Source organism: Zootermopsis nevadensis, unplaced genomic scaffold (genome assembly GCF_977971745.1).
Source record: "Zootermopsis nevadensis isolate Lab colony 2312 unplaced genomic scaffold, Znev_1.0 Znev_ptg000022l, whole genome shotgun sequence".
Classification (NCBI taxonomy): domain Eukaryota; kingdom Metazoa; phylum Arthropoda; class Insecta; order Blattodea; family Termopsidae; genus Zootermopsis; species Zootermopsis nevadensis.
The window spans coordinates 23,195,001-23,207,580 of record NW_028259154.1 but is presented as its reverse complement, the minus strand read 5'-3'; the positions used below and the strand labels follow the sequence as shown (position 1 = coordinate 23,207,580).

General features: G+C 37.0%; 1 long non-coding RNA gene across 1 annotated transcript in view; it reads right to left on the bottom strand.

Moving 5' to 3' along the window:
- Nucleotides 1–12,580, bottom strand: part of LOC110827590 (uncharacterized) — a 67,339-nt gene that overhangs the window by 1,899 nt on the left and 52,860 nt on the right. The window lies entirely within an intron of this gene.

Below are 12,580 nucleotides of genomic sequence, written 5' to 3'. Positions count from 1 at the left end.
GATAGGCTCGTCATTATTCGTACGTACTAAATCGTGAACTATAAAATTCATATACGTCATCATTGAAGAGAGATTGAATTTAACCGGTTTTTTGTAGGGACAGTTTATTTAAAATACTGATTATTTGTCAACGATGTCTTTATTGACAGTTTATATAGGACTTTATCGTCAAAAACCCGATGGTTTGTTGCCAGAAAATTTTAAAAATTGTACGTGTATAATTGTAAAAGTTGCATTCTTCATGCTCGTTTGAAGGTTATGTTCGACGAACTTTTGAAGCTAAATTGAATTTGTCTGGAAACTCGTCCGCTTCGAATGTTCGGAACTACGTAGGCGGTAGAAACCGGCATATCGCGGGTCTGTAGGGACACGTTAATTTAAGAGAGACCGTTTTCTGAAGATGGTGGTTATAAATACGTAGTCAGAAATTCGTGGAACAGGCATATTTATGAAAACTTTTTGAATTTCGGTGGGTAAACTCGAGGCGTCTCGCTAACATTTGGAGCCAACTTGTGAGTGGATGACGGGAGTCGTATTCCACGGGATAAACAGTCGATGTAAACTGCTAATTCGCAGTGGAATCATAGTTTGAAGATACAATTTAGTTGGATTTCTGTCACTATACTCTTTTGGGTCACATTAGCATCCATGTTAGATGGGTTCATGTCGCGTCGACAGGTTTCTGATTGAAGTTATGGAGGTTAGCTGTGAATATATTGAATAAGCAGTCGCGGATAGACGATAATGGGTGGTCCTAAGGCTTGTGGGTTGTGCGTAGGACTAAGAACGCTTTATCGTAAAAATGTTTTGTGTTACGAAAACAATACGAAAGCCTCGGAATAGGATGGATCGTATGGATATACGATCCAGGCGATGTTTAAAGAACCTGAGATTGGAACTTTGCATGTGAGGAGCTTATATGGGACAGGGGCGTTAGGTATGGAGGTAGGGATATATAGTTTGAATATTGCAGGAATACAGGAGGTTAGGCGACCTGATGACGGAAGACAATTGTATAGGGGAACTCATATTACACTATATAAAACGGAATTAGCAGCACGACGGGGAGTTAAAAGAGTAGAATTTGTTAATAATAGGCTGTCATGTTTGATTATTCGTGGCCGATGGTGTGATATTATTATTTTAAAACGTACATTACACAGCAACGTAAGATAAGGATGATTAGGTAAAAGATAGTTTTGTGGGGAATTAGAGCTTTTATTTAGTAAATTGTGCGTGAAAATTCGGCTAGTAGAATTGAATGGTAAAATTGGTATGTAACCAAGTATATGGAGTGAGAGTTTTTACATGAAGTTAGTAATAAGAGGGTGAGACTAGTGAACTTTGCCACATTCCCTGATGGGATGTCTCATAGTCGAATTGACGACGTTCTAATCGATCGGAGGAGACAATCAAACATCGTAGACGTGCGATCTTAAAGGCGAGGGGACTGTGTTATTGACCGTTATGTAGTGATTGCCAAATTGAGGGTAAGAATCTCGGTCAGATGTGCCGAGCGATGTAGAAACTAAGCGAGAGTGCCAGGAGAAAATTTTGAATAAGTTCGTAGTCCTAGAAAACGTTGAAGAGGATGCATAGGATATGGAAGTAGACGTCGATAATGTCTGGGGAAAGTTACGGGATAACATGAAAATTTTCAGCTGAGGAGAGTGTAGGGTACCATAAAATTTAGCATTTCATTTTATCTGCGGAGGTTGAAATTCATGAAAGTATGCACTGTAACTAACTAGATGGCTTACCGAACCCGAAGGTTCATCACCTCAACACCGTATTTTAAATATTTCGCCAAGTATGTATCTTTATAGCGCAGACATAGGCAGTTTAATAAGTAAATCGATATATTTGCAATTCACAAATCTTGCCCGTTTTCCGTTCGACGTACCTAAATAATTGAAAGGCTCTACGCTGCCCGATATTTTCCATGTAGAACTTTGTTTTGAAAATAATGAGGTGCGATGTTTTAAGATTTTTGTCGGACGTCATATATGAAGCCTACATAGATTGATCGACAGTGTGTAAGAAGTTTCATGAGTGTCTTGTCAAATGCTCTCAATGCTTCGGTTCGGGTGTAATCTTTGTAGAATATTAATCTTGCTCATTTTTATTTATAGAAAACAAATTTACGTGGGTGGTCGGTAATTTCATTTTATTAGGTACATTCCGTCCCCTGTATCATGCACGAATTGTCACCTAAGGATTTAATTTTTTTAATGTTTTCCACAAAATGAGGGAGTTCATTGTCAGGGCTTGTAGTCAGTGTCAGTGGATGTAAGAATGCGTTAATTATGCTACTTTTTTCGAGTCTAGTAGTCACTTACCCAACGTGAACATTTCTAGATTTTTAAGTGAATCAGTCGATCTTTTATCAGTTCGCATGTCACTGTAGACGATCGTGGTCCATAGTTCCAGTAAAGTGGAATAAGATGTTTGAAATCTTGAAGAAAGTGCTGAAGATTAAAGATAGACGAGTTATTTACAGTATTTATAAACGTCAGATGGCCATAATAACAGAGGAGAATCGAGAATGACGCATTTATTAAAAATGGAGTAAGACAAGGTTGCAGCCTATCGCCCCTGCTGTTTAATTTGTATGTTGAGGAAGGAACGAAGAAAGTGAAAGAAAATTTTTGGGACAGGAATAAAGGTCGAAGGGGAGAGGATAGCAATTGCCCTTTTGGCTGAGAGGAATGAAGATGTAGAGGAATTATTGAATGGTATGAATAGATTACTCAGTGAGGAATTCGGCTTAAGGATAGAGAAAAGTTACGAGGAGCGGCAGAAATGAGAATAATGATCCGTTAAATATGAAAATTGGGAGAGAGACAGTAGAAGACGTGAAGGAATTCTGTTATTTAAGAAGGAAAATCACAAAAGATGGACGAAGCAACGAAGACATTGAAAGCAGATTAGCACAAGCGAAAAGAGAAGTCTACGAGTGTGAAAGATTGAAGTGGAATTAAGAAATATTTTTCTGAAGTTGTATGTTTGGAGGACGGCGTTATACGAAAGCGAAACATAGTCAGTGAGAAAGGCAGAAAGAAGGAGGGTAGAAGCATTTGAAATGTTGAAAATGAAGTGGACTGATGAAGTATGAAATGAGGACAGGCGAAGGAAGAAGTCTATGGAAAAATCTTACGAGAAGACGAGATGGGATGGTGGGACACATTCTGAGGCACCCGGGATTGGTTAATTTTGTAATGGAAGGAACAGTTGAAGGGAAGACAAAGATTGGAATATGTGACGCAGATTTTTGAGGATGTGGAAATGAAGAGATTGGCGCAAGATAGGCGAAAATGGAGGACCGCATGAAACCAGTCGAAAGAATGATTAGAAAGAAAGTTGCAGTAAATCTTTATTAGTGTGTCTCTGTAACTTTCAGTATTGATGTTTGTTATTATACGTAATTTTCGCTCCCCATTTAAAGTCAAAAACTCTTGAATACGTGCTGTTTCTTACATTTACTTGTATAGAGGTGATTTAAGACACTCGTGTTACTTGGTTCACTTGCGTTGACGCGTCCTCAGATTGCGGATGGAGGATTAGGCCCCCCCGGACGTGAAGGGTAGACGCGAATGTGTTCAATAATCAGTCTCGGACAGCCGTAAAGGGGTGGTCCACGAGCTTAGGGGGTTGTGCGTGGGGCTGAGACCCCCTCACCTTAAAAACTGATTTTGTTACGTTATGTCTAAAAACGCCTGGGACCTGGATTGATTTCTTGGCATTACCCAATTGAGGATAAAGATTAGGATCCGAGGGATAATTTTCACGAAGAAATAGAACAGCTGTGTGTTACTTTCCTAGGCACCGAATGAAAATTTGGTAGGAGATTTCAGTGCGAAGGGACAAGGAAAGACTATATGAAGTAGGTAATTATAATAGGGGTGTGAGAAGTAAATTTTTCTGCTTCGAAAAGTGTAATTGTGAGAAGGACAACATTCCGTCATCGTGACATTCAGAAACATATTTGGAGCTCTCCTTATGGCGTTACACATAATGACATAGGGCATGTTTTCGTTGACGAAAGACGACACTCGAGTATGTGAGATCGTTCAGAGGAGCTGACTGTTATGCGGAACATTATCTAGCAATGAAAAAATGAAGGGAGACACTTGCATTCCAGTAAGGGAACAAATAAGACAGAAATTGTGTTTAGAAAGGTTCTTATGAAGTTAAGGGATAAAAGTGGTAGAAATCTCGAATATATTTGTGGCTTTAGAGAACTTTGATGACAGTTTAGTTATTAATTTATGTTGGGAAAGTATTATGGGGAATATGAAGACCTCAGCCAACAAAAGTATAGAATTTCGCGATCTAGAAGAGTTACAAACCGAGAAGTTTAGAAGTATAGTGAGTTTAATAAGCACGTGCTTAAACGAAAGCTAGGTAAATATTTGTTTGGCTTGTTTTTCATCAAGAACGGTCTGAGAAAGGAGATGTTTCGTCTCATTCGTCTTACACTTTATACTAGAATACGCCATGAGGAAAGTCCAAGATAGGCAGAAGGGTTTGCAATCGAATGGGACACATCAGCTGTTGGCATATGATGATGATAATTTATTGGGTGACGATATAGATACATTAAAGAGGAACGAAGATTTACTAGAGGGTAATAGACAGGTGGGGGCTAGAAGTAAATGAAGAAAACACTAATTACATTTTAATAGTGGGAAAATTGTATTAGGGTAACTAATTAATCCTTTGAAAGTGTTACAAAGCTAAATTATTTCGGAGTAACAATAACAAATGAAAATTATGTTCGCGAGGAAGTTAGGAAATGCTTGCTACTTTTTCATTTAAAAATATTTTGTATTTGGGTCTGATTTCTAATAACATAAAGATTGAAAAACATAACACAAAACAATAATTTTGCCTGTTGTTTTGTTTGGGTGCGGAACATGGTCTCTCACTCTGAGGGAGGAACACTGATTGCAGGTGTTTGAGAATTCGGTGTTGAGGAGGATATTTGGGCCTAAGAGAGAAGACGATGGGGCGTGGAGAAAACTTCATAATGAGAGCTTAAAAATCTGTACTCCTCCCCCAGTATTGTCAGGGTGATTAAGTCGAGAAGAATGAGATGGGCTGGGAATGTAGCGCGCATGGATGGGACAAGAGGTGTGCACCGGGTTATGGTCGGGAAGCTTGAGGGGAAGAGATCGCTAGGGAGACCTAGACGTAGATGGGAGGATAATCTCAGGCGGGATCTATGGGAGATAAGAGTCGAAGGAGATTGGATTTTGTTGGCCCAGGACAGGGTCCGGTGGAGGGCTTTGGTTAATTCGGTGATGAACCTTCGCGTTTCTTAAGCCAGCTGAGAAGGGATTGTCTGAAAAAAATAATGAACTTAAAACTAATTACAGAAACAGAAATATAAATCTATACAGAGGCATAAATGATCTTGAAAAAAAGTTACGAACGTAAATTTAATATTTTGAAAAACGAGAATGGTTGTCTGCCGTTATTGCCAGAAATTAGTTTTATCGAAGTGGATTTTTAGAACTATAAATCCCCGGGTACTGAAGTTACGTGCCACAGCGGTGGAAGGAATCTTTTATTGAATCAGTTCATGAGAACTGTGATGAGACTGATTGCGATGATTGTGGAGTAATCTGTCTGTTATCATCCACGTAGGAAACTTTATCCAACTTTCGTCTGGCGAGGCTGATTCCATATGGAAATGAAATTATTCGGGATCAGTGTGTGAAATTTTGTACATTTGTCAGATTGTAGAGAAAAAAGGTGGGAGTAAAATTGGGCAGTCTAACTATTATAGGCTTCGGTTACAGAGAAGCTCTTTACAATATTTTGGTGTACCTAAAATGCTAGTCAGGGTAATTGAAAGGTGTTGAAATGAAACCGCTGGCAAACTTGGTTTAGGTAAAGATTTGTCCGATGCGTTTGGTATTGAGAATTTTCTGAAACAGGGAGATGCTGTGTCACCGATGCTTTTTAATTTCTCCTCAGAATATGACATGAGGAAAGTCGAAGAAAGTCATGGCGGTTTTGTTATGTTCTATGCCGGTAATATTAATCTGTTTGGCGAAATCGTAAATACCATGAAAGGGAAAGTAAATGCGGGAAAGACAAGGTACATGATCGTGTCTCGACATCGGAATTGAGGACAAAACGTTCGAAAATGTGGCAAAGTTGAAGTACTTGGGGAACACACTATAAAGTGAGAATCGTATTCATTACGAAATGACGATGGAATTAAATTCAGGGGATGCTTCGTCTATTTCAATGGAAAAACTTTTGACCTCGTATAAAGACAGGGTAATAAAATATTGACCTTATAAGGATATTGAAGATATTGATGTGATATTGAAGGAAGAGTCACTAACTGAATTTTTCTAGACGCTGTCTCGTAGGTATAAAATCAGAATACCGAAACAGAATTATGGAATGCAAATTGATATCGTATCTTCAGACTGTGAGATGAGGAAATCGTTGAGTTCGAGATCGATTGTAGTATTAGCCGTTTTTATTATGACACATAAATGTACTTGGAACGATGCACATATCAGAAGTCGTAATATTTTCCGGTGACTAGCGCGAAATGTTGCAACAGAATTTTAATGTCTATGACGTGGGAAAATTTCATTACAGCTTACGAGTTGGCCGTAAATGTAGGCAAAATAAATTACGAAAGTGTAACAAATTTGTCATAATACACGTTCTTACGATGAGAATATAATTTGAATTTCTGAATTTGAAATTACTTAAATGTTTGCTTGAGTCGAGCCTGTTATGCATTTCGACTAATGTATTACTTAATTAAATAGGGAGAAGATTTTCTGGAAATATTTTGTAGGAGTGAAAAATATAACTTAAGAAAGGCAGTTTCGAAGCCTACGTTTTCGTGTATGTTTTTCGAGGACATTTATGTTTTGAAAAGATATATATTTTTGTGACGTCCTAATTTTGAACGGCGTACCATCTTGAGCATAAAAAGCGACAATTTATAATATTATGCAAATCGTAGTTATGTACAAACTCCTTTTCTGTGACAAGGATCTTCGTAATGATTAAGAATGATGAATCATAATTGCGTTATATAACGCAATGAAGTGTATGTAGCACTAGTGTTAATTATCTATTACAAAGTCTACGTTAATAAAACGATTTAGCCTTATTAAAGGGCATATTTTTACAAAGTTTCTTTTCTTGCATATGAGTGTATAAACATGTGTTTTCCTTTCCTCGATCATTGCTCCATTTTCAGGTTTTTGTGGATTTTATTTGTGTTTTCAGAGTTGAGTGTTTTCAGAAATGTTTTGTGATTTAGAGTTGTCGAATAGTTTCAGAGTTGTCGAGTGCTTTCAGAGTTGTCGAATAGTTTCAGAGTTGTCGAATGGTTTCAGAGTTGTCGAGTGCTTTTAGGATTCTTAGGTAGTTTAAGGGTCCGTGGGTGCTTTCAGCCTTCAGGGCTAGTGGGTGCAATCAGATTTGTTGGGTAGTCTGAATTTTGGGTATATTCAGACTTGCAAGATTTGAGGTTTTCAGAACGGCGGGTATGAAGATTCCTGTCTTGTGGGTTGTTGCGGTGTGTAATCTGGTCGATGTTAGTCATACTGGCTCTGTTATCAGGGCCCTGACAGAGTCAGTATGGCTAACATCAACCAGACTACACAGCGCAACAACCCAGAAAAGGAGTCTTGTTCATATTCAGAATTGTTTGATACTTTCAGAGATGGAAGGTATTTTCAGTCTTTCCCGGTTTTGGTACTTTGGGAGCTCGTGCCCTTAAGTCCTTGGGTCATTTCATGAGATTGAGTGACTTTAAAGAGTGGTTGAAAGCCTTCAGAGGTGTCGAGTATGTTCATGGCCGTCGGAAGTGTTCAGAGCAGCCGCGTGACTCCGGTGGGATTACATAACTTGAGAGGAGTTTTCAGGGGGGCTAGGTGCCTTGACAGGAGTCGGTTACTTAAGGGTGATACAGTGCCTTGAGAAGGGTCGGGTGCCGTCAGAGGTGGTGGATAATTTCGGAGGCGATATATATATATATATGAGATGTATTTTATAATTTGAAGGTTGTAGGGAATTGATTAAGAATTTTATGTATGTTGAAATGTGACGTATGATTTAAGAAATTTTATTTGTCTAGGCACATTACATATTTTAACTGTTAGGAGTTGTCCCTTTAGATTTTTTGGATTTTTCCTGCATTTCTTAAACGCTATTATTATTATTATTATTATTATTATTTTGAGTTTCTTGTGCAGAATGTATTGGATAATAACGTTGAAATTTGTTGATTAATTTTAGGTATGATTACTGTTAGGTCCCTCTAGGATTGTCGGTTATTTTATTTCTTAATTTTTTAATGGTTTTAATGTAATATATTATAAAATTATGAAGCGTTAGTATGTTTTGAGGAATTTTAATTTTCTTGAGGCTGGCGGGGTTATTGATAGAAATTTTTAGTGTTGGAAAATCATTTCATGGTGTTCAGGGTCTTTGAAGCCTTCTGTAGGATCTCTATGCCCAATTGAGTCGATGTTTTAACTTTGAGATGCTAATATTTTTTTGAGTGGTTCTGATTCCGTCTATATTTTACGGTTCCTAACAGTGGAGTGCGAGATTCGTGAGGTGATATGTCATGGTTCTCAGGGAAAATTTGTGTGTTGAAGGGGTTTGAGAAATTTTGGGAACTGTTTCGTTAGTGGGTTTTTTTTTTAGATTAATGGGTAATGTGTTATGAAATGATGAAGCTCTAGGCATATTGATGTTTCTTGATAGAATTTTCTGATTTCTTGTATTGTTTCTAAATTTCCAAGTTTCTAAAGTTCCAGCCAGAGTCTCTATAGGCTTGCTGAGTATTTTATTCCTTCTGAGAGTTGATCGATCATTTGAAAATTGTAATTGGTTTAGGTATAGAATTTTAGGGTTTCAATGTATTTTGGTCACATGAGAGGGGTGGAGAGACATGAGAAAATTTGGAGGCCTTTCAGTTTGTGTGATTTTATTTTAACGTAATATATTACGAAATTACGAATATTTAGTAACTGTTGAGGAATTTTGATTCTCCTGTGATTCGTGGAGATATTGAGGATTGCCGATAGAATTGTTTGACGTGCGAAAGTCTGGGAGTCGTAAAGTTTGCAAAGTTTTCCGTGGCTGTGGGGCCTTATTAGGGTCTTTGAGGCAAATTTAGTTGCTTATCTTTGTTTCACTTCCTTGTTAAGAATGTGTCGGAATTTACGTCTGAGGGTATTTTAGGTATGATGACTTGTAGTCTAGGCAGAGTAATAGGGACCTTTCATGTTTCGGGTATTTTATTATTATGATTGGGTTTGAGGTCCTTCTGATAGTAGATTGTTCCATTTGTATTTGTGAATTCAGATGTCTTTCACTTGATAGGGGAGTAGAGCCATGAGAAATTTTAGTTTAATGGGTTATCACGAATCAGTATTAATTTTTCCGAAAATTTGATTCCCGTGGTGTTAATTGTAATTTTGCGTTAGGGCCATATAAGGGTCTTTGAGGATCTTTATCTTGTTTACAGTTGCTTGTTGAGATATTTGTGAATTTTATTTATTGAAAAATTATTTCCTTGAGATTTTAGGTATGATGACTATTAGGTGGAACGAAAATTTTAGGCTTATTGGGTATTGTATTTTTTAATTTTGGGTTATTATAGGTTGGTGGCTCCTTTGAAAAGCTTGTAGGGATTTTATATAGTGTATTCAATTGGGTTGGATGCTATTACTCGATAGGGGTGGAGAACCTTAAGAATTTTTGGGATGCTTTTAGTTTAACGCTTTATTAGATTTTGAGGCACTAATGTAATATGAAATTACGAAGCTGTCGTGCATCACTTGAGAGTACTTTGGCTTTTTAAAAGTCTTAAAACTTTTGAAGACGTCATGCTAGGTTTTATCTTATCGTTTTCATCTTAAGGTGAAGTTACATCGAGAGTTATTGGGTCTAGGAATTTGCGAAATTTGAATTACTTGACAGTGCCGAGGTTTCGTTATTATGATCTTTTTGATATCTGAAGAATTTTTAGGTATTTTATGCTATCCTTTACGAAGTGTATGTTAAAATTCTCTGTTTATTGGGCTCTTTGAAATTTTAGGTTTTCTCAGGGCTCTTGACCAAGCTGCTAGTTGTGTGTGGAATATATATAAGGGGGTGGTTATTTTCTTGAGAAATGATGGGTTTTTCATAATTCCTGTTTTGTAGTGGTAGCGGATGGGTGATTAATGGGATATTTGTTATTGTTGATCCTTCTACATAGGAATTTTGAAACTTGTAATTTTTCATACTTTGTTGGTAACCAGAAGACGTCGATACTTTTAGGGCTATGAGGGTCTGGGATTCCTTGTAGATTTTCATTGTTTACAGATTTTAAGGGGTGGCTTTATTTGTTTTGTGATTCGAAATTTATAGGGTTTCTTCTGAAGTGTTTTATGTCGGAAGATATACTTATTTATTGCTCTGAGAGTTTTGGAGACTCTCGATCCTAAAGTTCTTTTGAGACCTCAGATATTTTTCTAAAGTTTCGAGGTTGTTATGACTGCAAGTTTGAAGCCACTTTGAGTGTTATTCGAAACTTGTGTGTTTCTTTAACCAGCTGCGATGATTACCGAAGTACGTATTAGGGTTATCATACTAGGCTCTACCTCATCGTTTGAAATTGTTAGGTTTTTTTTTTTTTTAAATTTCTGCCACAGGTGTTTCCGCCGGGCTCTCGATTCTTTTGAGATTTTTGGGGGACCTTGGAGTTTCGAATATAGGGAAGGTGGATTAGTAGTTTTTTATTTATTTTTTCGGTTTGGTTATTTGAACGTGTTTTGGAGACTCGTTCCTTCTGAAGGCAGTGTGTGTGTGTGTGTGTGTTTTGTTTTTTTTCTCAGAGGGGTATTTAGTCCCTCGATATTTTTCGAAAATTTTGACGGTTTTGTGACTGCAGGTTTGAAGCGACTTTCAGAGTTATTGGGACTGTATAGGAATTTGGTTCGTTAACCACCTGTGATTGCGTTGGATTGTCATGGTAGGCTCTACCTCATCGTTTTAATTTCTTAGGTGTATTGTCTAAATTTTCTGGTACAGGTGTTTTGACTACTTTAGTTTTCCACTGGGTTCTAGGTTTTTGAGATTTGAAGGGGACCTTTGAGAGTTTTGAATATAAGTAAGGTGGATGCTCTTGGAGGAGAGGAAATAATAATAATAATAATAATAATAATAATAATAATAGGGTTTCCCGTGAAGTGCTTTAAGCATTATTTGGGATTTTGTCCCACGAAATAGTTATTTAATTTCAGTGTGGTTATTATTGCCTTGAGAAGGGTTGATTTCTTTATGTGATATTTATTAACCTTTTGTAATTTGTAGTAGTTTTGTTTGTTTGGTTATTTAAAGAGGTGTTGGTTTATTAGTAGAATTTTTGGTATATTATGTGGTGTTGGTATTTTTTTTATTGTGTTTTGGAGAGACTCGATCCTTCTCAAGGCAATAGGGTTAAAAAAAATTTTGAGACCCCCTTGATAATTTTTTAAAATTTTTTGAGGTAATTGTGATTACAGGTTTGAGAGTTATTGGGAATGTGATTACTTTGGTTTTTCATGCATTGTTGGTTACCCAAGTACATGTTAGGTTTATCGTGCTAGGCTCTACCTGATGATATTAAATTCTTAGGTGTTTTGACTATTTTAGGTTTGCACCCTTATTTATGACTAGGTATTTGATTGGCGTATGAGATTTTAGGGGAACTTTGAAAGTTTGGAATATAAGTAAGTTGGATTGGAAACTTATGCATTAAGTTTTAATTGGCTTTAAGTTGAGTGTGGTAATTGAGACCTCAGAGGGTTATCTAGTCCCTTGATATTTTTGCAAATTTTTGAGGTTATTGTGACTGCAGGTATGAAGCTTCTTTCAGAGTTACTTTTGGTTTTGATGCATTCTTGGTTACCGACGTCATCGTTTTAATTTTTTTTTTTTTTTTTTTTAAATTTCTGCCACAGTCGTTTCGACTATTAAGTTTCCAGTGGGCTGTTGACCGTTTTAAGAGTAGGTTTTTCGATTGTAGGTTTTCAGTGTTTTGAGAATTTGGAATATAATGATGTGGTTGCCCATGGGCTTTATTCGTATTTGAAAGGAATTTTGTGATTGCAAATTGATAGGGTTTCCTCTGAAGTGCTTTGGGCCTAATTGGGATTATGTCCGAAGAGATACTTGATTTGAGACTCTTTGAAGACTCTCGATCATTCTGAAGGCAGTAAGGTTAAAGTTGTTTTGAGTTGCTTGATAATTTTGAGAATTTTTTGAGGTTATTATGGTTGTAGGTTTGAAGCAACTTTGAGAGTTATTGGGTAGGTATAGGAATTTGCATATTTTTGTGATTCCTGCATTGTTGATTGCGCTAGGACGTGTTAGGTTTATCATGCTATCGTTTTAATTTGTTAGGTGTTTTGACTATTTTATGGTTCCGCTGGTCTCCTGACCCTTTTTAAGACTAGGTATTATATTGGATTCCCTGTAAGATTTCATTGTATAGCGATTTTAGGAGTACTTTTGAGAGTTTGGAATATAAGTCAGGGCTTTATTTTAATTTGATATG